This window comes from Dendrobates tinctorius, unplaced genomic scaffold (genome assembly GCF_039654945.1).
Source record: "Dendrobates tinctorius isolate UK_male_01 unplaced genomic scaffold, ASM3965494v1 ptg000020l, whole genome shotgun sequence".
Taxonomy (NCBI): Eukaryota; Metazoa; Chordata; class Amphibia; order Anura; family Dendrobatidae; genus Dendrobates; species Dendrobates tinctorius.
Window position 1 is genome coordinate 17039658 of NW_027361688.1, and position 22633 is coordinate 17062290.

Consider the following 22633-nt stretch of genomic DNA (forward strand, 5'->3'; position numbering starts at 1 on the left):
ACAACCCCCCCCATAGTCCTCCATATAGTATAATGCACAGCCCACAGTCATCCATATAGTATAATACACTCCTCATAGTCCTCCATATAGTATAAAGCACAGCCCACAGTCATCCATATAGTATAATACACTCCTCATAGTCCTCCATAAAGTATAATACACCTCATATATATCCAATGAATAATATATTTTTAAGCTTAAAAAACTCAATTTTCTTGTTAGTGTATAGACCATTTAATATCTTTTGTGAATGAATGAGCTCTTGTTACTGAGGCGCAGGGTGTGGGTGAGCTGGCATAGGCTTGTCATGAGCGCTCTACTTTCCCTCTATTTGTAAATGTTCAATATGTCATTAAACACTGATAAAGTCCATCAAGACTGATGATAAACCGGTTGATATGGATACAACCCATTCTGAATCATTGTTGGACCGTCTACCTGTTTGAACAGAATAAAGTGTTTACAAAGCTGGAATGTTCTAACCAGAATCTCAACATTGGAATCCTTCACCTCCATCTAGGGGAAAACCTACATCCCAAATATTGAGACATCACAAAAAAAATCAGGGGAGGGTTGTTATTGCCAAGAGATGGCTGATTTTCGGTGGAAATGGCCTCCATACACATTAGATGAAGGCCGGCCACATATTTAGCTGGAACCAGATGACTATCTCACATGGCTGGGGGGGGGGGTCCTTCCGATTTCAATGGCTAGTCCAGACCTTTGGGATTTCAACAGTCGATGCATTTGTTTTCGAGAGAAATAAGCCGCTGCCAAACATGTCTGGCAGCGACTTTTTCCCCTCATCTTGGAAAACACATGAACACTCGTCTATGGGGAAGTTGGAAGATATAGCTTTTCCACGAACTACAGATAGCTATCTCATGTCTATGGCCAGCTCCAGATAAGGATTTCCCCTGGAATGGAAAAAAGTGATTGATTGATTTCAGGGACATAAGGTATATAATAAATACGGTAAAAATAAAAATTGACTGAAATGGACCCAATGCATGACTGTTATCCCATACTTGCCAACTTTCAGGAGGCCTTTCATTTTGCCAATACCACTTTTTTCAGGACATGCCCCATTATTCCTTCTTCTGAATGTGGACGTGGACACAGCGGCTCTGTCTGAGGATGGAACATCTTGACATCATGCCCAAAAAAAACTTCCAGAAGGGCAGCTATCCAGGAGGCTTGGATATAGACCTTTGTCAACTCTTCGAGTGTGCCATTACTGGCCCCTGAATGCGTGTGTGGACACCAGAGATCCATCAGATGATGGATCACCCTGGCGTCATTCATGAGAAACCTTTTCGAAGCACTGCTTTCCGAGAGGTATTGGCTACCTCAATGGGATTTGTCAATTCTTCCCGGCATCTTGTAGGTTTCTCCTATTTCTCTAAACCAGATATTGTCTTAGATGTGTAGACATCTCCGATGCAGATCTATGCATTTCTACAGTGACAGACTACACATACACCCTTTGTGTAGTCTGGCCCGCCCCTTGTAATCAGGAGTATTTCATACCAACTGCAGCTTGTTTGCTAATCTGCAGAGTAAAGCCGACTCATACACTTTAGAGAGCTGTCGGTCGAACGATGGTTGGGGTGACCATTCCACTTGCGTTCGGCCAACGCAAATCTAACCTGCATGGAGACCTTAACACCGGACTCTTGGATCAGACCACAAGTACAATTAGTTTGTAGTTATAGCTGAAATCTATGTTTTTTTTCGGTTTTGCTTTGCCTTTTTATGACTTTTACGTACAGTATATTATACATATTCCTAAACAATTTGACATCATGCATTGGTGACAACTGAACAGTGCCATCAAGTGGCCAGATGATCATGAAAAATGTACAGTCCAAGTCATATATTAAATGTACTGCAAAATTTATAAAATCAATTGTCTGAGACAAGAAAAAAAAACATGGCTGTATTTTTTTTTTTCTAAAAAGGAGTGCCACACAAATCCTTAGGTTGTCTACGAATATAAGCTGCAATACCAGACACAACCCATGCGCAGGTATGGCGCTGTTTTATTAGAACAAAGCACCCATTTTTTTTTCCAACCCCTTTAATCCTAATATTTTGGCAAATATTCAAGATCATATGGTGTTTCTTCTTTGTGATTGCGTCTCCGTGTCTCAGAGCAAACACTTGCCCCATTCACGTCCCGTGTGCATAGTTTCTCACATGACTGAGTTGTTAGGTATGCTAACACTATGCGGCAGTGGAAAGTAATCTTGAATGAACTTATCCCAGACTTGCCTTTAGCTTGGGCTATTTCTGTGTGCACTAACAAGCAGTGGCTCTTCCTCCAGGTCATATATTATCTGCTGAGGAATTCTGGAGTCAAACAATGTTCATCATGTAATGGCATTATGAGAATAATTATAATTGTGTACCTGCAGCCATAACGAAGCCTGTGATGGGAAGGGTACGCGCACAAAGCCCCAATGGAATGATAATAAACATGACATGAAGATCACCTGACTGATATTGTGTAGGTCCCAACTGTGCCACAAAAACATCTCTGGCATGGGCTCCACAAGATCCTGGAAAGTGCCTGGTGGTATCTGGCTACGAGACGTTACCAACAGGTCCTGAAATTTGTGAGTCTTCATGCTCTTATTTTCTTACAGATTTTCGATCAGAACTTTGCCCTCTTTGACCTGTTCCTCAGAACATTCCTGGACAATTTTTGCTCTTTGAAAGGGGCATTATCCTGCTAGGAGAGGGCATGGTCATTAGGGAAGTCTGCTGCCACCAATTAGGGTAATATTTAGATAGTTCGTAGTTGACACATCCACATGATTTCAGAACATAAGGTTTCTCAGTGGAACGTAATCCATGTATCACAATGGGTCAGCCGGCTTCCTGGTTTCAGCTCTTCTTCGGATAAATGACGCACACACACACACACACACACACACAATGTAAAAGAATGCATAACTCATCAGATCAGGGCACCTTCCTTTGATTGCACGATCCATTTCTTTTCCTAAAGAACGTTAATGGAGGTGGAATACAGACATTGAAGTCCAATCTCTCTGTCCCACCTTGGATGATCTTCATTCTTTCTGCGAATGTAACCATGACCTCATTGGGGTTGGCCACTTTGAGCAGGACTTTCATAAACCCCATTGCTATTCTACATTGGACAACCCCAATTGACAGGGACTTTACTTGTAGAATTAGGACAGTGCCATCAAATCATTGTGGTGGTTGACAATGGTCAATATAGGAACTCTGACCAGTTTGTGGCTATGTGACCCCTATGGAGCAAAGTTTCTATCATAGCCAACAATTTGTGCTATAGTAACCCTTATGTAGGATTGGACTAGATACAAGGACCTTTAGTCCCAACACACATCAATTACTTTGTCACCATTTCACCAAAAATGCATACTTGGTCCACTTTGAAAAGTGCTAACTAGAGGTGAGTGGATCGATCAGATGGACTCTGGTCCAGCTAGATGGGAGGCCTGCAAATTTCTTAACTTTTGGTGTTCCCAGACTGACTTTTCATTCATCAGGGCTGGTTCGATGTCCTCTGTGTGACGTGATGCACAGATGGCTTTGTACCAGCCATGGCTAACCAAAAGTCACTCTGGGAACACCAAGGCCAGAAGGTAAAAGATTCACGTGTCTCCCATCTAGCTGCCAGGTTCCACTGGACGATGGACTGGAGTTACGCAAATTAATCAGCTCATCTCTAGTACCATCCATTGCATATCGGGAAGACCCTAGAAAACTGGCCAATTTGGATATACTCTGACTCAGTAATCTAGCCACCACAATTTTGCCTTTGAACAAGTGGCTCTGATCCTTTACTTTTCCACATTTTTCCTGCTCCCAACACATCAGCTGCCTGTACATAACTACACTTTGATCTTTCGAAATACTTTTCGATAGCACGTTGTACTGGAATGAATGACTTCCAAGAGCTATAGAGCATAGAAGAGTATGAACTATAAGAATCTGCTCCAACGTTGATAGCAATAGTTATGTATCAGCATTTATTAATTTTGTGGTGTCCTCTGCAATTACAGCTGTAATAAAACCGATATTAGTTCATTGTGCACGAGCCAAATAAAAACTCCATTTCTTCCCAATAAGCCCATAAGCCACGAATCAGACCCAGAGCTAAAGATCTTGATCTTATTAGAGTGATTTATGTGTAAAAGTTTTTAGAATTAATGAGATTTCTGAATCAAAGAAAAATACTACTAGAATCACAATTACCCTAGAAGTAATAGTAAGGGACTAATAAACAATAATAATGTGGATTTGAACCTTTAAATTAGGGCATCTATCGGATTGACATCTGAACTTCCTGGATGGTACCCTCGGGGGTGGTACCCTTTTTTTGACAACTTGGAAGGGATGAACAAGATGCTGTTCACTCAAGAATTATTAAGACTTTGGTACCCCCCCTCATAAAGGGGTGTCTATTTTATTACCAGGATGTGCCATCACTTTATGACTAAAGAGCTGACATCTGGGAACCCAATGATCAAGGATAAAGGGGCTGTAGTACGAGTAGTACTACAGCCCCTTTATCCTTGATCATTGGGTTCCCAGATGTCAGCTCTTTAGTTTTCCATGCACAGGGTGACTCCTGGTCACCGGGCTGAGAACAGAGTGCAGGGAACCTTATCTGACACCATTCACTGGAATCGGACTGTTTTGCATGGGCAACAGATGGGCGCTGATGAGCAAAGAAAAACAGTGAATGGGATTTTGTGCAAGATCCGGGCTGCGACCCCACCATCCTCAGGATCCGAGCTGGTTGTAGAGGTTGGACCGCCACCAATCATAAGGTGAAGCGATATTCTAGTAACATGGTTGCCAACATTCTTAGGGTAGTTTACGTCCCGACTCCAACCACATCTACCCCCAAAAAATTACACTTTTGGGAGGGATTTACATAAACCCCATGCTCCTATCGGCCAAGGTGTCTCTGGAAAATCCGAGAAAGTTGGCAACTATTTCGAAATATGTTGTTACTTTGCAAGATGAAAATACCCCTTTAACTTTAGTGTCCAAAAAAATGTCTGCTCCTTAATCATGGGGTGTACATGTTCATCACTTATCACATGCGGGTGCTGTTCTACAGTTGACATCACCAGCCTATAAATTGCAGCGACAGGAGAAAATGCCAATTAAAAGAGCGTAACCCCTTTAGATGCCGAGGGCTAAAGTGACCGTAGCATCAACGTGGGTTGAAAGGGGAGAAAACTTTTTTTGCCTATTTTTTTTTTTCTTTAAACTAGTAAAACATAAAATAAACTCTATAAACTTGATATCGCCGTATTCGCACTGACCAGCAGAATAAAGTTACAGGGCCGTTTTTACTGCACCATAAAAACATTCAAAATAAAACCTGGTCGAAATCGTATCCCAAGCCCACAAAGATTTTTTTTTTCCCGTTTTTTTCACTATATTTTATTGTAAATTTAATAGTGATATTAAAAAAAAAGCCTATAGGACACAAAAAAAAATTATGCCTCGAGAGAAAGGGATGGAAAAATGAAAAGTAATAAAAAAAAAAGAAAACAGGCCGAAGAAATAAGGGGTTAATCCATAGACGACAATGAAATGCATAACTCAACAACAAAATAGTAGCTGCAAATGTGATGAAATTTGGAGGTATTTCACTTTTCACTTTTTTTTTTTTTGTACTCGAATTATCCCTTTGAAAATGTGAACAAACTCTGCTTGACAACACAAAGGAATTTTCCCATGGATCAGCTAAAAGCTGACTCACATGAAGACTTGCCCAAAGTGGTCATGCCCTGTAAGCAAATAATACAGGCAGAAGGAACACTATACTTGGACTATTAGCAGTTTTGGAATTCCACAGACCCAACCTTAAAAGTGGCGTTTTATTGGATAAAACCAAGGTCCACTACCGGGGGTCTGACCAATCGGCTTCTCTATTTGCTCCTGTGGCACATCTATGTCTTAGTGAGCGCTGTCCCAGCATGTTGTACAGACGCTTCCTGTACAGCGCACTAATCACACAATGTAATTCAGGGCTGTTTGCTCAGCCAGGTAGCAGAGCTGCGGCGCAATATATCCACTCAAAGTCCATGCAGATACAAGCCAAATAAATAAAATCTTCTATATATCTGCTGCATTTTCTTGTATGTGACCTTGCGATACCTAACCTAATCAGATCAAGGGGGGCATTACAGAGGACCTGAAAAAATATTTAGTGAAATAGCTTATAATCATAATCCATGACTTGCCCCGATTCTGCCATTTTTTTGTTTTTTTCCGCTGCGTCGCTCCATAGCAGAGATATTCACATTTTACTTTTGAAGCGCAGCATGGGAAATTTCTGCATGCTGCCCAGCTGGGAGTTTCTTCATAGTCTTCTCTGGGGGCGTGTGCACGTTATCCCCTCCCTCCCAGTCTCTGCCAATCACAGCTCAGCAGTTGATGTATCAGTTTCAGATGCTGCCGAGCTTTCCCTCTTTTCCTTCTTGGGATAGTAGGTCCAAAACCTAGGTTGGTCCAAAGGCCCCACTGCCACATGTAATCAATGGTTCTTGGGAGGTGGAGACCTTGGTACAGTTTGTGGTCCAAGAGCTTGAAGTAACGCCCCAGTCAATCGTGTAGAGTACACTAAGATATATTACAGATCCATGACACCAAGGGATGTTGATAAACTCTAGGGGTACCAAGGCCAAGATGTAACATTGGCAGAGAGGGAGATATAATTGAAGGTGATGATTGATGGCAAAACACTTAGGACATATGCCCCTGGTGCAAAATGCTATTTATCGGCAGCTGAAAAAAAAAATCTATGAGCCTATGATGTTCCCCTGTATGGCTATGCTTTAAATGCACAGTGCTTGTTGGGAAGTCATGGAAGGGAAGGTTTCCAGAAACTGTAGTGCTGGAAAAATGTAAACAAATAGGAACAGTTCACTTAAAAATGAGTAAATTAAGGAAGCTCCAGTTCCTACAGCGCTGGCAGAATGCTGATAAAAAGTAACCGAACCAGTCAAAAGGAAAGTAAAGGAAGGAAGTTCCAGCTCCTACAGTGCTGGCAGAATGCTGATAAAAAGTAACCGAACCAGTCAAAAGGAAAGTAAAGGAAGGAAGTTCCAGTTCCTACAGCGCTGGCAGAATGCTGATAAAAAGTAACCAAACTAGTCAAAAGGAAATGGAAGGAAGTTACAGCTCCTATAGTACTGGCAGAATGATAAAAAAAGTAACCAACTCAATCAAAAGGAAAGTGAAGGAAGGAAGTTCCAGCTCCTACAGTGCTGGCAGAATGCTGATAAAAAGTAACCGAACCAGTAAAAAGGAAAGTAAAGGAAGAAAGTTCCAGCTCCTACAGTGCTGGCAGAATGCTGATAAAAATTAACTAAATCAATCAAAAGGAAATGGAAGGAAGTTACAGCTCCTATAGCACTGGCAGAATGATAAAAAAAGTAACCAACTCAATCAAAAGGAAAGTGAAGGAAGGAAGTTCCAGCTCCTACAGTGCTGGCAGAATGCTGATAAAAAGTAACCGAACCAGTCAAAAGGAAAGTAAAGGAAGGAAGTTCCAGCTCCTACAGTGCTGGCAGAATGCTGATAAAAAGTAACCGAACCAGTCAAAAGGAAAGTAAAGGAAGGAAGTTCCAGCTCCTACAGTGCTGGCAGAATGCTGATAAAAAGTAACTAAACCAATCAAAAGGAAATGGAAGGAAGTTACAGCTCCTATAGTACTGGCAGAATGATAAAAAAGTAACCAACTCAATCAAAAGGAAAGTGAAGGAAGGAAGTTTCAGCTCCTACAGTTCTGAAAGAAAGCACTCTTAAAAAGAGTGGTTGGCAAGTAATAGAGCATGTCATTCGATCAGTTTTACGTTCTTGTGGGGGCTTAGGGCAGCAAGAAGAGTCTTTTTTACGGGTTTTATATGCAATTATGTGTTTTACAAAGTACATAAAGGACTGTACAATGGAACAGTAGGTGAAATGGAAGGGGTTAACACATGGATGTTATATATCTAGATTGATCGTGGTGATTGACACATGTAGGCGGTGATATAATACCGTCACATACTGCACTTTACCCAGGACCAACGATTTGCAGGAGCAATCAGGATCCTTTATAGTGAGGAACATCTGCTGCTAGAAATGTATAGCCGGCTTTTCACAATGGAGACTTCTTAAAGGGCAACTCCACTTTCAATAAAAAAAATTTTGAGAAAATTTCCCATTTTTTCTTCTCCATTCTGTGGAGTCCTATATGTAGAGGTAATCTAGCACCATAACAGATTTTTAAGATGCCCATACCCCTTGGATGGCTGTCGGCCAATAGCTATTGGGGAGGAGACACAAATTAGATATTAGAAAAAACTTTTTGACAGTTAGAGTGATCAATGAGTGGAACAAGCTGTCACGAGAAGTGGTGAGTTCTCCTTCAATGGAAGTCTTCAAACAGAGGCTGGACAGACATCTGACTGGGATGATTTAGCGAATCCTGCTTTGAGCAGGGGGTTGGACCAGATGGCCCAGAAGATCCCTTCCAACTCTACGATTCTATGATTCTATTCCTTTACCCCACCCCTCCATAGCTTGGCTCGACCGGCATGAGTAATTCTCAAAAGACTCGTGACACCCCTATATAGGTGATCTCCCCTTCCTGCCAAAATAGGTGGGTTCATCTAATGTGTATGGCCAACCTTTAGACCACCGGACTGTAAGATTCCGTGTCAAAATTAGCAAAATTCTACTTAATTTTTTTTTTGTTCATTTTGATTTACGACAAATTTTCTTTATCAACGTTGGAGGCTGCAGATAGAAAATAGTCATGCTTATCATTTAATAAATCTTTTACTGAATCACAACTTTCTAAAAAAAACTATTTAATCCCTACTAAACAATCGACTTCTCAGTCCACTGGACAGTCCTATAGGAAACTCCGTCCACTGGACAGTCCTATAGGAAACTCCGTCCACTGGACAGTCCTATAGGAAACTCCACCCACTGGGCAGTCCTATAGGCAACTCCACCCATTGGACAGCCTATAGGCAACTCCACCCACTTGGCAGTCCTATAGGCTACTCCATCCACTGGGCAGTCCTATAGGCAACTCCACCCACTGGGCAGTCCTATAGACAACTCAGCCCACTGGGCAGTCCTATAGGCAACTCAGCCCACTGGGCAGTCCTATAGGCAACTCCACCCACTGGACAGTCCTATAGGCAACTCCGCCCACTGGGCAGTTGTATAGGCAACTCCACCCATTGGACAGTCCTATAGGCAACTCCGCCCACTGGGCAGTCCTATAGGCAACTCCACCCATTGGACAGTCCTATAGGAAACTCCACCCACTGGGCAGTCCTATAGGCAACTCCACCCATTGGACAGTCCTATAGGCAACTCCACCCACTTGGCAGTCCTATAGGCTACTCCATCCACTGGGCAGTCCTATAGGCAACTCCACCCACTGGGCAGTCCTATAGACAACTCAGCCCACTGGGCAGTCCTATAGGCAACTCCACCCACTGGGCAGTCCTATAGGCAACTCCACCCATTGGACTGTCCTATAGGCAACTCCACCCACTTGGCAGTCCTATAGGCTACTCCATCTACTGGGCAGTCCTATAGGCAACTCCACCCACTGGACAGTCCTATAGACAACTCCACCCACTGGACAGTCCTATAGGCAACTCCACCCACTGGACAGTCCTATAGGCAACTCCACCCACTGGACAGTCCTATAGGCAACAACTCCACCCACTGGACAGTCCTATAGGCAACTCCACCCACTGGACAGTCCTATAGGAAGCTCCACCCACTGATCAGTCTACAATTTGCCAGCTGTCCAAAAATGTTAAGATTCTGACAAATTTAGTCCATCCCAGGTCAAATGGGCAGGGTTTTGTAAGGGGTGTCACCTTTTGATCTGAGAGTGGGATTTAAACATCCCTCACGTTCGTGACCTATATATGGTCAGGTAGGGCATACCGGTAGTCCTCACTTGACAACCCCTTTAATGCTAGTCCTTAAAGCATTGTTTATGGACATAATGTAAGGCTTGATCCCACTATGTTGTAAGGGAGATCAATTGAGAAAAATATAAAGTACTAGAATAGAAAAGCAGTAATAAAGCCGAGGATTTCCTACTGCAGGTCGGTGCTCACTCGCCGTCGCTTTAAGTCCGGGTCACGGACCGCATGCGGCAGCTACAGATTACACTGGATGAGAATCCAATAAACTGGGATCCTAATTCTTTTGCTCAGTGTTTTACTTGTTGTGAGCCGAGCTCCTAGGTTACTGCCTGTGTAGGCAGATTATGATGTAACAGACATACCATGGGAAACTTATTTGGCTCGATAAACCCGGAATGTCATGAAGAATTTACAGTGGAAGGCTCAGGTCTCACAAATCCCCCCCCCAACCCCCACACATTTATAACATCTCCCCAATTTGGCCCCAACAGCGTCCATTTACACAAGGAAGTCTAGAGGCTGAGTTCTCCGAAAAGAAAGAATAGGGTACATTATTAATGGGGAGAAAATCCCTTAAAGGGACGGTACACTGGATAAAAAGAAATCTATCCTGCTTCTCGTCTGTTCAGTGGAAGAATAGAAACTCTCACTTTCTGTTCATGGTAGCCAGAGGAGGATTATAGTTTATTTTAAGCCAGTAGGGGGTGCTGCTAAGTCACTTTCTGTTGAACTTAGTTTAAAGGGAATGTGTCATCAGAAAATGAACTATGGTTTAAATCAGGTTTTTATGGTAAATGTATTTTTATAAAAATATTTGACTTTTTTTATATATATAAAACAAAATCAGAAATACTGCATTTTTTACATTGCCCAATACACCTTATACTAGAATAATATTTCCTGTTCTGTAAAGATGACTTTTCAGCAGTTTCATTATCATCACAGGCAAGATTACAATTAAAGATAACACCTCTATATCAGTAGATAACACAGGATCCTCCATTCTCAATAGGTGATATCACAGCTCACCTCCTCCTCCTCCTGTACAATGACTGATCACACCTCCATATCTAATATATAAAGCGCAAGTGTGTGTATGTATAGTTGTGGCCAAAAGTATTGACACCCCTGCAATTCTGTCAGATAATACTCAGTTTCTTCCTGAAAATGATTGCAAACACAAATTCTTTGGTATTATTATCTTCATTTAATTTGTCTTAAATGAAAAAACACAAAAGAGAATGAAGCAAAAAGCAAAACATTGATCATTTCACACAAAACTCCAAAAATGGGCCAGACAAAAGTATTGGCACCCTCAGCCTAATACTTGGTTGCACAACCTTTAGCCAAAATAACTGCGACCAACCGCTTCCGGTAACCATCAATGAGTTTCTTACAATGCTCTGCTGGAATTTTAGACCATTCATCTTTGGCAAACTGCTCCAGGTCCCTGATAGTTGAAGGGTGCCTTCTCCAAACTGCCATTTTTAGATCTCTCCACAGGTGTTCTATGGGATTCAGGTCTGGACTCATTGCTGGCCACCTTAGAAGTCTCCAGTGCTTTCTCTCAAACCATTTTCTAGTGCTTTTTGAAGTGTGTTTTGGGTCATTGTCCTGCTGGAAGACTCATGACCTCTGAGGGAGACCAGACCCAGCTTTCTCACACTGGGCCCAACATTATGCTGCAAAATTTGTTTGTAGTCTTCAGACTTCATAATGCCATGCACATGGTCAAGCAGTCCAGTGCCAGAGGCAGCAAAGCAACCCCAAAACATCAGGGAACCTCCGCCATGTTTGACTGTAGGGACCGTGTTTTTTTCTATGAATGCCTCTTTTTTCTCCTGTAAACTCTACTCTTCTTTATCCAACATCTGCACAATCTTGCATTGAAATCTCTTGTCAATTTTTCTTTTCCGTCCACATCTAGGGAGGTTAGCCACAGTGCCATGGGCTTTAAACTTCTTGATGACACTGAGCACGGTAGACACAGGAACATTCAGGTCTTTGGAGATGGACTTGTAGCCTTGAGATTGCTCATGCTTCCTCACAATTTGGTTTCTCAAGTCCTCAGACAGTTCTTTGGTCTTCTTTCTTTTCTCCATGCTCAATGTGGTACACACAAGGACACAGGACAGAGGTTGAGTCAACTTTAATCCATGTCAACTGGCTGCAAGTGTGATTTAGTTATTGCCAACACCTGTTAGGTGCCACAGGTAAGTTACAGGTGCTGTTAATTACACAAATTAGAGAAGCATCACATGATTTTTCGAACAGTGCCAATACTTTTGTCCACCCTCTTTTTTATGTTTGGTGTGGAATTATATCCAATTTGGCTTTAGGACAATTCTTTTTGTGTTTTTTCATTTAAGACAAATTAAATGAAGATAATAATACCAAAGAATTTGTGTTTGCAATCATTTTCAGGAAGAAACTGAGTATTATCTGACAGAATTGCAGGGGATACAGCAGATAACACAGGATCCACCATTCACAATAGGTGATGTCACAGCTCACCTCCTCCTCCTGAGCAATGACCGATAACACCTCTATATACAGCAGATAACACAGGATCCACCATTCACAATAGGTGATGTCACAGCTCACCTCCTCCTCCTGTACAATGACTGATATCACCTCTATATACAGCAGATAACACAGGATCCACCATTCACAATAGGCGATGTCACAGCTCACCTCCTCTTTCTGTACAATGACTGATAACACCTCTACATACAGTAGATAACACAGGATCTACCATTCACAATAGGTGATGTCACAGCTCACCTCCTTCCCCTTCTTTCACAGTGACATTTGCCCCAAGAGCATGCTCACTAAATACTTGGATACAATTCAAGCTTTGTGTCCGTCTATAGCTGCTCATGTCCATATAACCAACAGGAAGTAGGAATCCAATATTAGGCCTAGTGGTCAATGTGAGAATTGCAAGATTATTTTTTAAATAAAATACACTTAACATTGCATCGCAAATTAAAGAATAGGTTGTTTTCTAATTACACTTTTCCTTTAAAGATCACTTTAAATAATTACTGAACTATGCTAAAGCTTTGATCGGTTATTGAAGAATCTGACTGATAGGAATAAGCCCCTTCCTTCAGGCGCACTCATATGCCCACTGATCACAACCTCTGACGTTACATCCAATAACCCTTTAAAGGGACAGTGAACCATAAAAAAATTCTAAATAGGTGAAAACTTTAATCTTGTTGCATTTGCAGTCGAAGAACAATGGGAGAAGATTTCCAATCAGTCAGCTGCCTCCCAGATAGAGTTTGGTCTAATCTGAGCCACTGACATTCCTTGGGGTTCTTATGCTGAGACTGATAATGGAGGGTCCAAAGTTCCCTGTGTGAAAATAGTAGTAGTGAGCAAGTGCGACCACCACATCTACTGTATCAGTGATCAGAACAATGATCACACATGCTGCTCATCACCACTCCATTCACACAGGAGGACTTTATAACTTCCATTCTTGTAAATTTTGATGGCGGACCCAGCAGTCAGATATCCACTGATTAAACTGAGTGTCCAAAGCGGTGGTGTTTAGACAAATATGTTTCAAAATAGGGTATTTCTGGGTAGATTGAGGTAGGGCTTAAATAAACCTACTACTTGCCATAAATATTTTTTTTTTACTGTACATAGAGGTGTTATAAGACATTGTACAGGAGGAGGAGGTGACCTGTGACCTCACTTATTGTAAATGGTGGATCCTGGTGTTAATGCCCTTGTTCTCCTGAATCCGGCGATGTTTTTCTTTCGTTCCTGGGCCTCTCCGTTCCTAAGATATGACCTCCTCTTCTCTGTATAGAAAAACATTGTCTTATTAGTCAAGAACACGCCCACAGAGTAGAGGTGAGGACCACGCCCACTTTGCTAACACAACTTGATTTACATACAGGGAAGAGAAGGCCATATCTCAAGAACGGAGGGGAGCAGGAAGAAAAGAAAAACAATGTCGGGTTCATGAGAACAGCGACATTTAGAAGAGGTTTAACATTTACATATTTATGATGAGTGACAGATCCCCTTAAAATGTATTTTAAATGATTTTTTTTTAAAGGTGTGGGTATTTACAGGTTGTAAGTTGTTTGGCAGTTTCAATGGCATTAAGTTGTAATGTCGGACACAACATATAGACAGGTGTGGCCCATTTTGGGGAAAAAAAAATAAAACTTCATATTATTATATGCCTATTTTAAAATGTCTTGCAACTAGAGACTCAAATGTTGCTATGTATAATGATACCTGGAGTGTCAAAGATATGATATGACCCAGCAGAAAGGGAGGTAAACTAATTAATCCAGTAAGTGGCCACACACCGAGGTTAAAGAAGAAAAAAAAAGTTTCTGAACTTTTTGGACTCGCTGAAGGTCATTCGGAAACTGATGGATACCTACACTACCCAACACCCACACCGACCCATGTCCTGGAGCTAAAACAAGCTGAACTCTTCTCGCCCCCTATAAGTCATGACATTTCATATCCCCAACGCTGAGTGGAATGTTATGTTAATATGCTGTATATTATATTACTGTATTGTTAATGCTAATCCTACTTAACAATGTACATGAACAGTAGTTAATAACAGCAGCGGGTTTCTAGAGAAACAATTTTTTGGACAAACTTGAAACATTTTCCCGAGACAGGCTTTTGTGGGGCTGACGTGCGCTCAGATGAGGTCCCACTGACCTGAGCCGTGGGTGTGTTAAAAAATGTTTTAAGTGAATCCAATAAAATTGGGGTCACCTGCTACTCGGCGAGCAGCAACGCTCTCATTGTTTTTTGTTTTGTGAAGAATGAAGCAGGTTTGATGATAATAAATATTACTCTTGAAAGAAAGTATTTATAATTATACCGCAGCTACTTCAAATCCATTGTCATGCTATAATGCGGAGTCGTTCATGTATACAATGCTCTGGGATTAAAGGAGAACTACCAAAACTATTGGGTGAAGGTTGATGTGCTACACAATGAAGACTACAGAGTATTTCTTTTGTTTAGTGTTAATTGAATCAATAGTGGATATATTCTATATATTTCGGAGATCAGAGATCACTGGGACATCACTTCCAGGTTAAGTTGTCCAGGATGAGGAAAAGATGACGGTCTTCCAGAAGAAGAAAAATGACATAATAGTTGATGACCGGTTAGACAAATGTTGGTTCCCAAAAAATGACCCATGTAACCAAGTCCACCGATGAAATGTTGGTTCCCAAAAAATGGCTTGTGAAGCCAAGTCCATCTATGAAATGTTGGGTCGCAAACAATGGCCCATGTAACCAAGTCTACCTATGAAATGTTGGGTCCCAAAAAATGGCCCGTATAACCAAGTCCACCGATGAAATGTTGGTTCCCAAAAAATGGCTTGTGAAACCAAGTCCATCTATGAAATATTGGGTCCCAAACAATGACCCATGTAACCAAGTCCACCGATGAAATGTTGGGTCCAAAAATGTCCCGTGTAACCAAGTCCACCGATGAAATGTTGCTTCCGAAAAAATGGCCTGTATAACCAAGTCCACCGATGAAATGTTGCTTCCCAAAAAATGGCGCACGTAACCAAGTACACCGATGAAATGTTGGTTCCCAAAAAATGTCCCGTGTAACCAAGACCACCAATGAAATGTTGGTTCTCAAACAATGGCCCATGTAACTAAGTCCACCGATGAAATGTTGGTTCCCAAACAATGGCGCACGTAACCAAGTCCACCGATGAAATGTTGGTTCCCAAAAAATGTCCCGTATAACCAAGTCCACCGATGAAATGTTGGTTCCCAAACAATGGCCCATGTAACCAAGTCCACCGATGAAATGTTGGTTCCCAAACAATGGCCCGTGTAGCCAAGTCCACCGATGAAATGTTGGTTCCCAAAAAATGTCCCGTATTACCAAGTCCACCGATGAAATGTTGGTTCCCAAACAATGGCCCATGTAACCAAGTCCACCGATGAAATGTTGGATCCAAAAAAATGGCTTGTGAAGCCAAGTCCATCTATGAAATGTTGGGTCCCAAACAATGGCCCGTGTAGCCAAGTCCACCGATGAAATGTTGGTTCCCAAAAAATGTCCCGTATAACCAAGTCCACCGATGAAATGTTGGTTCCCAAACAATGGTCCATGTAACCAAGTCCACCAATGAAATGTTGGATCCAAAAAAATGGCTTGTGAAGCCAAGTCCATCTATGAAATGTTGGGTCCCAAACAATGGCCCATGTAACCAAGTCTACCTATGAAATGTTGGGTCCCAAAAAATGGCTTGTATAACCAAGTCCACCGATGAAATGTTGGTTCCCAAAAAATAGCTTGTGAAACCTAGTCCACCTATGAAATATTGGATCCCAAACAATGACCCATGTAACCAAGTCCACCGATGAAATGTTGGTTCCCAAAAAATGGCTTGTGAAACCAAGTCCATCTATGAAATATTGGGTCCCAAACAATGACCCACGTAACCAAGTCCACCGATGAAATGTTGGTTCCCAAAAAATGGCTTGTGAAACCAAGTCCATCTATGAAATATTGGGTCCCAAACAATGACCTATGTAACCAAGTCCACCGATGAAATGTTGGGTCCCAAAAATGTCCCGCGAAACCAAGTCCACCGATGAAATGTTGCTTCCCAAAAAATGGCCCGTATAACCAAGTCCACCGATGAAATTTTGGTTCCCAAACAATGGTCCATGTAACCAAGTCCACCGATGAAATGTTGGTTCCCAAACAATGGCGCACATAACCAAGTCCACCGATGAAATGTTGGTTCCCAAAAAATGTCCCGTATAACCAAGTCCACCGATGAAATGTTGGTTCCCAAACAATGGCCCACGTAACCAAGTCCACCGATGAAATGTTGGTTCCCAAACAATGGCCAGTGTAGCCAAGTCCACCGATGAAATGTTGATTCCCAAACAATGGCCCGTGTAGCCAAGTCCACCGATGAAATGTTGGTTCCCAAAAAATGTCCCGTATAACCAAGTCCACCGATGAAATGTTGGTTCCCAAACAATGGCCCGTGTAGCCAAGTCCACCGATGAAATGTTGGTTCCCAAACAATGGCCCATGTAACCAAGTCCACCGATGAAATGTTGGTTCCCAAAAAATGTCCCGTATAACCAAGTCCACCGATGAAATGTTGGTTCCCAAACAATGGCCCATGTAACCAAGTCCACCGATGAAATGTTGGTTCCCAAACAATGGCCCATGTAACCAAGTCCACCGATGAAATGTTGGTTCCCAAACAATGGCCCATGTAACCAAGTCCACCGATGAAATGTTGGTTCCCAAACAATGGCCCGTGTAGCCAAGTCCATCGATGAAAAAAAAGAATGAAATTATATCAAAATACTGTTCCAATGTGAACTGGGTTGATTGAAAGCCGATTGACTCGCTATATCGTTGAACAGATACTTCATCTGCTTATCTCTAGTTATCACGACAGGACAACCCTTTAGATTTAGCCATCAGAAACTAATTTGTGAAGTGTTGACCAGTTTACAGTATTTTTCAAGCGAGCTATAGTTTCCAGTTGGATGGGTGGTGCTGCCAGAGGTCAAACCCCGACCGATCACAAGTTGGTGGCATCGATGACTATAGATAGGAAGTCAAGAGAACAAGTCCATCGAGCTTCCACTTCTTTACTTCTAGGACTCAAAAAAAGACTCAATCTAAGAAAGTTACTTTATAAGATGCTAAGGAGTAACCATCATTGAAAATTATGGTAAAAATTGGAGTCACATAGGTAAGAAAGTTTTTTACCATGGGAAGTTCTCCTTTAAGTAAAAGCATTGTCTAGGAGAGTTGAACTTTTGGATCTCTGGAAGAGGAAGTCTAGAGGAGCAAGTGTTTTTTCACCTGCCCCAAGAACAGCAGGTGTCCATAACACATGCTACAAAGATCATCTGATCAACAGACACAGGGAGACCTATTACTGATTAAGCCAGTCAGCTGGGTGTCCAGGCTCTGTCCTTGCCCAGGGTATCAACTTCACAGGCGAGCCGCCTTCCTTCATAGGGACTTAAAAGTACAGTAGCTATCTTAACTTCCCAGCTTATCACTCCCAGCGGCAATAACTGAACTATTCAAAGCAGCAAGGACAGAGCAGAGGCAGAACAGAGATAATGGACTATAGACATCACAAGAACAGAGCGGGGACATTTGGAGGAGACACCTATAGACGGGCTGAGTCGCAACATTAGTCATGTCCTTATCGCTCGTGGGCACCACGGTGTGTTGTCTTATGCTATTAGTTTAATGGGGAAGTTGGTTATTAACTGGTAAAAACAAATGAGTCACATTTTCCTTAAAGCGCACACATTGCTGACGCATGGACGCAACAATGACCACTAAGAGATGCCAGAAAATTAAGACAAAATGCATCGGCAAATAGTCCGTGTCCCACGTTGGGTTTTGGCTTACGTCATTGAATCTATCCCAGGTTATTTCTCGTAGACGATGTAAGGTTACTGCCAATCATTCAACTTCGCCGCTTCTTGCAGTGGGCTGGAGTTTACAAATGCCCACGACATGCAACGTACTGCTGCACAGGGCTCAGACTGTCGCCTCTCCTGGGTCTTACACTTCTAAAATGCCAGCATAATGCAGAAGAGCCAAAAACAAAATCAATTTAAAGCCCATTTTGGTGAGACAGTAATTGGTGACAGAACATTCTTCCTGACTATTATTCATTATCGCTCCCTGCAGTGGGCTGGAATTTACAAATGCCCACATGATGCAGCGTGCTGCTGCAACGGGCTCAGTCCGTCACCTCTCCTAGGCCTTAGACTTCAAAACTGTCATCATGGTGCTGAAAAGCCACAGATAGAATGAATGTAATGCATATTTCGAAGAGACAGTAATTGGTGAATCACCGTTCTTCCTGACTATTCAACTGTGCCGCTTCCTGCAGTGGGCTAGAATTTACAAAATGCCCACAACATGTAGTGTGCTGCTGCAAATATTATTTGTGATACTGCCCCTATAGAAATTTACTAAGATTCTGGTTCTTAGGGGGTGGTACTAAAGTAGCTAGCTTCTTTCCTATAAAGGGCAATAATATAGTAGCTGGGTTTTTTTTTTACCAGTAGAGGGCAGTATTATACGAATTTTATTCTTGTCCTTTGGGCTGGTACTACATTAATTGCTTGTCCATAGGGAACTGTACTATAGTAGCTAGCTTCTTTACCACAGAGGACTAAAGAAGCAAGCTTCCTACCCACAGACATCATTATTATAGTAGCAAGCTTCTTACCCACAGACATCATTATTATAGTAGCTAGCTTCTTATCCCCAGAGAACATTATTATAGTAGCTAGCTTCTTAACCTATTACCTACAGAGGACATCATAGTAGCTAGCTTCTTTCCACCGAGGACATCATAGTAGCTAGCTTCTTTCCACCGAGGACATCATAGTAGCTGGCTTCTTGTCTATAGATGGTATAGTAGCTAGCTTCTTCCCCTTACAGGATATCATAGTAGCTAGCTTCTTCCCCTTACAGGATATCATAGTAGCTAGCTTCTTCCCCTTACAGGATATCATAGTAGCTAGCTTCTTCCCCTTACAGGATATCATAGTAGCTAGCTTCTTCCCCTTACAGGATATCATAGTAGCTAGCTTCTTCCCCTTACAGGATATCATAGTAGCTAGCTTCTTCCCCTTACAGGATATCATAGTAGCTAGCTTCTTCCCCTTACAGGATATCATAGTAGCTAGCTTCTTTCCACCAAGGACATCATAGTAGCTGGCTTCTTGTCTACAGATGGTATAGTAGTTAGCTTTTTCCCCTTACAGGATATCATAGTAGCTAGCTTCTTCCCCTTACAGGATATCATAGTTGCTAGCTTCTTCCCCTTACAGGATATCATAGTTGCTAGCTTTTTCCCCTTACAGGATATCATAGTAGCTAGCTTCTTCCCCTTACAGGATATCATAGTAGCTAGCTTCTTCCCCTTACAGGATATCATAGTTGCTAGCTTTTTCCCCTTACAGGATATCATAGTAGCTAGCTTCTTCCCCTTACAGGATATCATAGTTGCTAGCTTCTTCCCCTTACGGGATATCAGCTAGCTTCTTCCCCTTACAGGATATCATAGTAGCTAGCTTCTTCCCCTTACAGGATATCATAGTAGCTAGCTTCTTCCCCTTACAGGATATCATAGTAGCTAGCTACTTCCCCTTACAGGATATCATAGTAGCTAGCTTCTTACCCCAGAGGACATAACCTATTACCTACAGAGGATGCCATAGCAGCTAGTTTCTTGTCCCCAGATGGTATAGTAGCTAGCTTTAATGTAACCAGCTTATTGCCAATAGAGACCAGTATTAAAGTAGCTTGCTTCTTGCAATTATAAAGGCGTATTACAGGAACTAACTGCTTACTCTGAGAGGCTATCATAGTTAGCATCCTAGTAGCTACTTTATGGCTCATATAGTACTTAGACTCTTGTCTATACAGAGCAGTATTACATTAAATTTCATTATACATACAGTATTACAGTAGACCTATTCTTGTATCATGACAGAAGTATTAATTATTTTACTAATAAATGTAAATTTTTTTAAAATCTAGGCAATAAATGAAGCAGCTCTCTCGCCCTCTCTCCCAGCAGGAAGTCACAGCACAATGTGAAACCCCACTGATCAGCGTCGGCCATGACTACCGGTTGGGACAACTTACGGGTAGTCTTTACCGTCTACTCTCAAGTGTCTATGTCTAGAGTGTTTCGCCTTTCTTCAACATTTTGTTTACATCAAATAATTGATTAAAGCTGCGTAAAACTACAATGTAATTGCAGAGAAAGGAAATCACGGGCTCAGTACAACACGGGGGAAAGGATAATGACTGGAACGCTGCCGTTTCATACCCTCTGTTAAATCATTTTCCTATGAGAAGCACAGTCCTGCTGAGATTCGAGCAATGACTCCATAGATTCACGGCTCTATTTATAGTCATTAGTGGAAACCATTTGGCACGAGCTTCGTAATGATTCATGCAGGAAGTCATAAAAAAAAGCAAACATGCTTAATTTTCAAGTCATTTCCCCTTGTAAGACAATAGGAGTTTAGAGATGGATGCACAATAATAGCAGTTAGCGCTAAACAAAATGGGGAGGGGCGCCAGGAACGACTTCCATGTTTTCTCCGAAGCCGCAGATCCTATTCTGTACAGCTGCTTTCATGTACACAAAACCCTACGAGTAGGAAGAAATGTTATTTAACCCTCGAGGTGTATGGGATCCTCATATTTACAGAAGTGTTGCAGCAAGGGAAGAAGAGGAGAGCAGCGAGGATGGGAAGGGGTACGATTGCCTCCATCACCACTGTTTATTGGGGCGCAATAAAAGAAGTCCTCATGATTTAATAAGGTTTTAATTCAGTACTAATAACTGCTTTTATATTTTACACTTTATCTAATCCCAACTAGGGTTAGTGTTAGGGATTGATTTAGAGATAGACTTAGGGCTAGCACTAGACTTAGGATTAGGGCTAGACATTTTGAGCGAGGGTTAGATTTTTTGGGAGAGGGTTAGACTTTTTGGGCTAAGATTGGACTCTGGGCTAGAGTTGGACTTTTTGGGCCAGGGTTGGACTTTTTTGGCTGGGGTTGGACTTTTTGGGTTAGAGTTGGACTTTTTGGGCTACGGTTAGACTTTTTGGGCTGGGGTTAGACTTTTTGGGCTAGGATTAGACTTTTTGGGCTGGGGTTAGACTTTTTGGGCTGGGGTTAGACTTTTTGGGCTAAAGTTGGACTTTTTAGGCTAGAGTTGGACTTTTTGTGCGAGGGATAGACATTTTGGGCTAGGGTTAGACTTTTTCGGCTAGGTTACACTTCTTGGGCTAGGGTTAAACTTTTTGGGCTAGGATTAGACTTTTTGGGCTGGGGTTAGACTTTTTAGGCTAGGGTTAGTCTTTTTGGGCTAGAGTTGCACTTTTTGGGCCAGTGTTAGACTTTTTTGGCTAGAATTGGACTTTTGGGTTAGAGATAGACTTTTGGGCTAGGGTTAGACTTAAAACTAGGGATTGGGTTACGTTTGGGATTACAGCTAGGGTTAGCCTTATGGCTAGACTACAGGTTAGAGTAATAAAATTGTTACCTAAAAACCCTATTTTTTTGCATTGAAAATTTTAGCAAAAAAGCAGAAAAAAATCTAAGATGTCAAAGCATAAACTATAGTTATCTAAGAATTTTCCTTATTTTCCAATATATGTGCGTGGGGGATTAGGGTTGAATATTGAGCTGATGGATGGGGTGCAGTGAGTGCTAATAGTTTATAAATTAAGGGGAATCGGCAAAATACTTGCCTTGCCCAGAGTGCTGGAAACCCATGCTACACCACTGGGGGGTCACAGGGGCATTTTCCCCTGGGTAAAAATATTTTAGTGGTGTAAAATTTAACAGTGAGGCCATTTTGAATGTGTTTGTGCCACTTTGAAGTGTATCAGCATCAACATTATGCTGATACAGTTGGATCTTATGGTAGCACATGGAGCCACACCACGCTTTGCTCTGTAGGCTGATGTAAGTTTGCAGCCAACATCGGTGTCTCGGCACAATGCAATGACTGTGCCAGCTCACTCAGGGTAGAGAAGCAGATTAATAATCAATGTTTTCCAAAGATGGTTATTGTCAATTCTTGTCCTCCATGGAACCCA

At 41.9% G+C, this 22633-nt stretch overlaps 1 protein-coding gene across 1 annotated transcript in view; it reads right to left on the reverse strand.

The window, feature by feature from the left end:
- The window catches only part of CCND2 (cyclin D2), a 574109-nt gene that overhangs the window by 306949 nt on the left and 244527 nt on the right, over positions 1–22633 (reverse strand). The gene's annotated exons all lie outside the window — the stretch shown is intronic.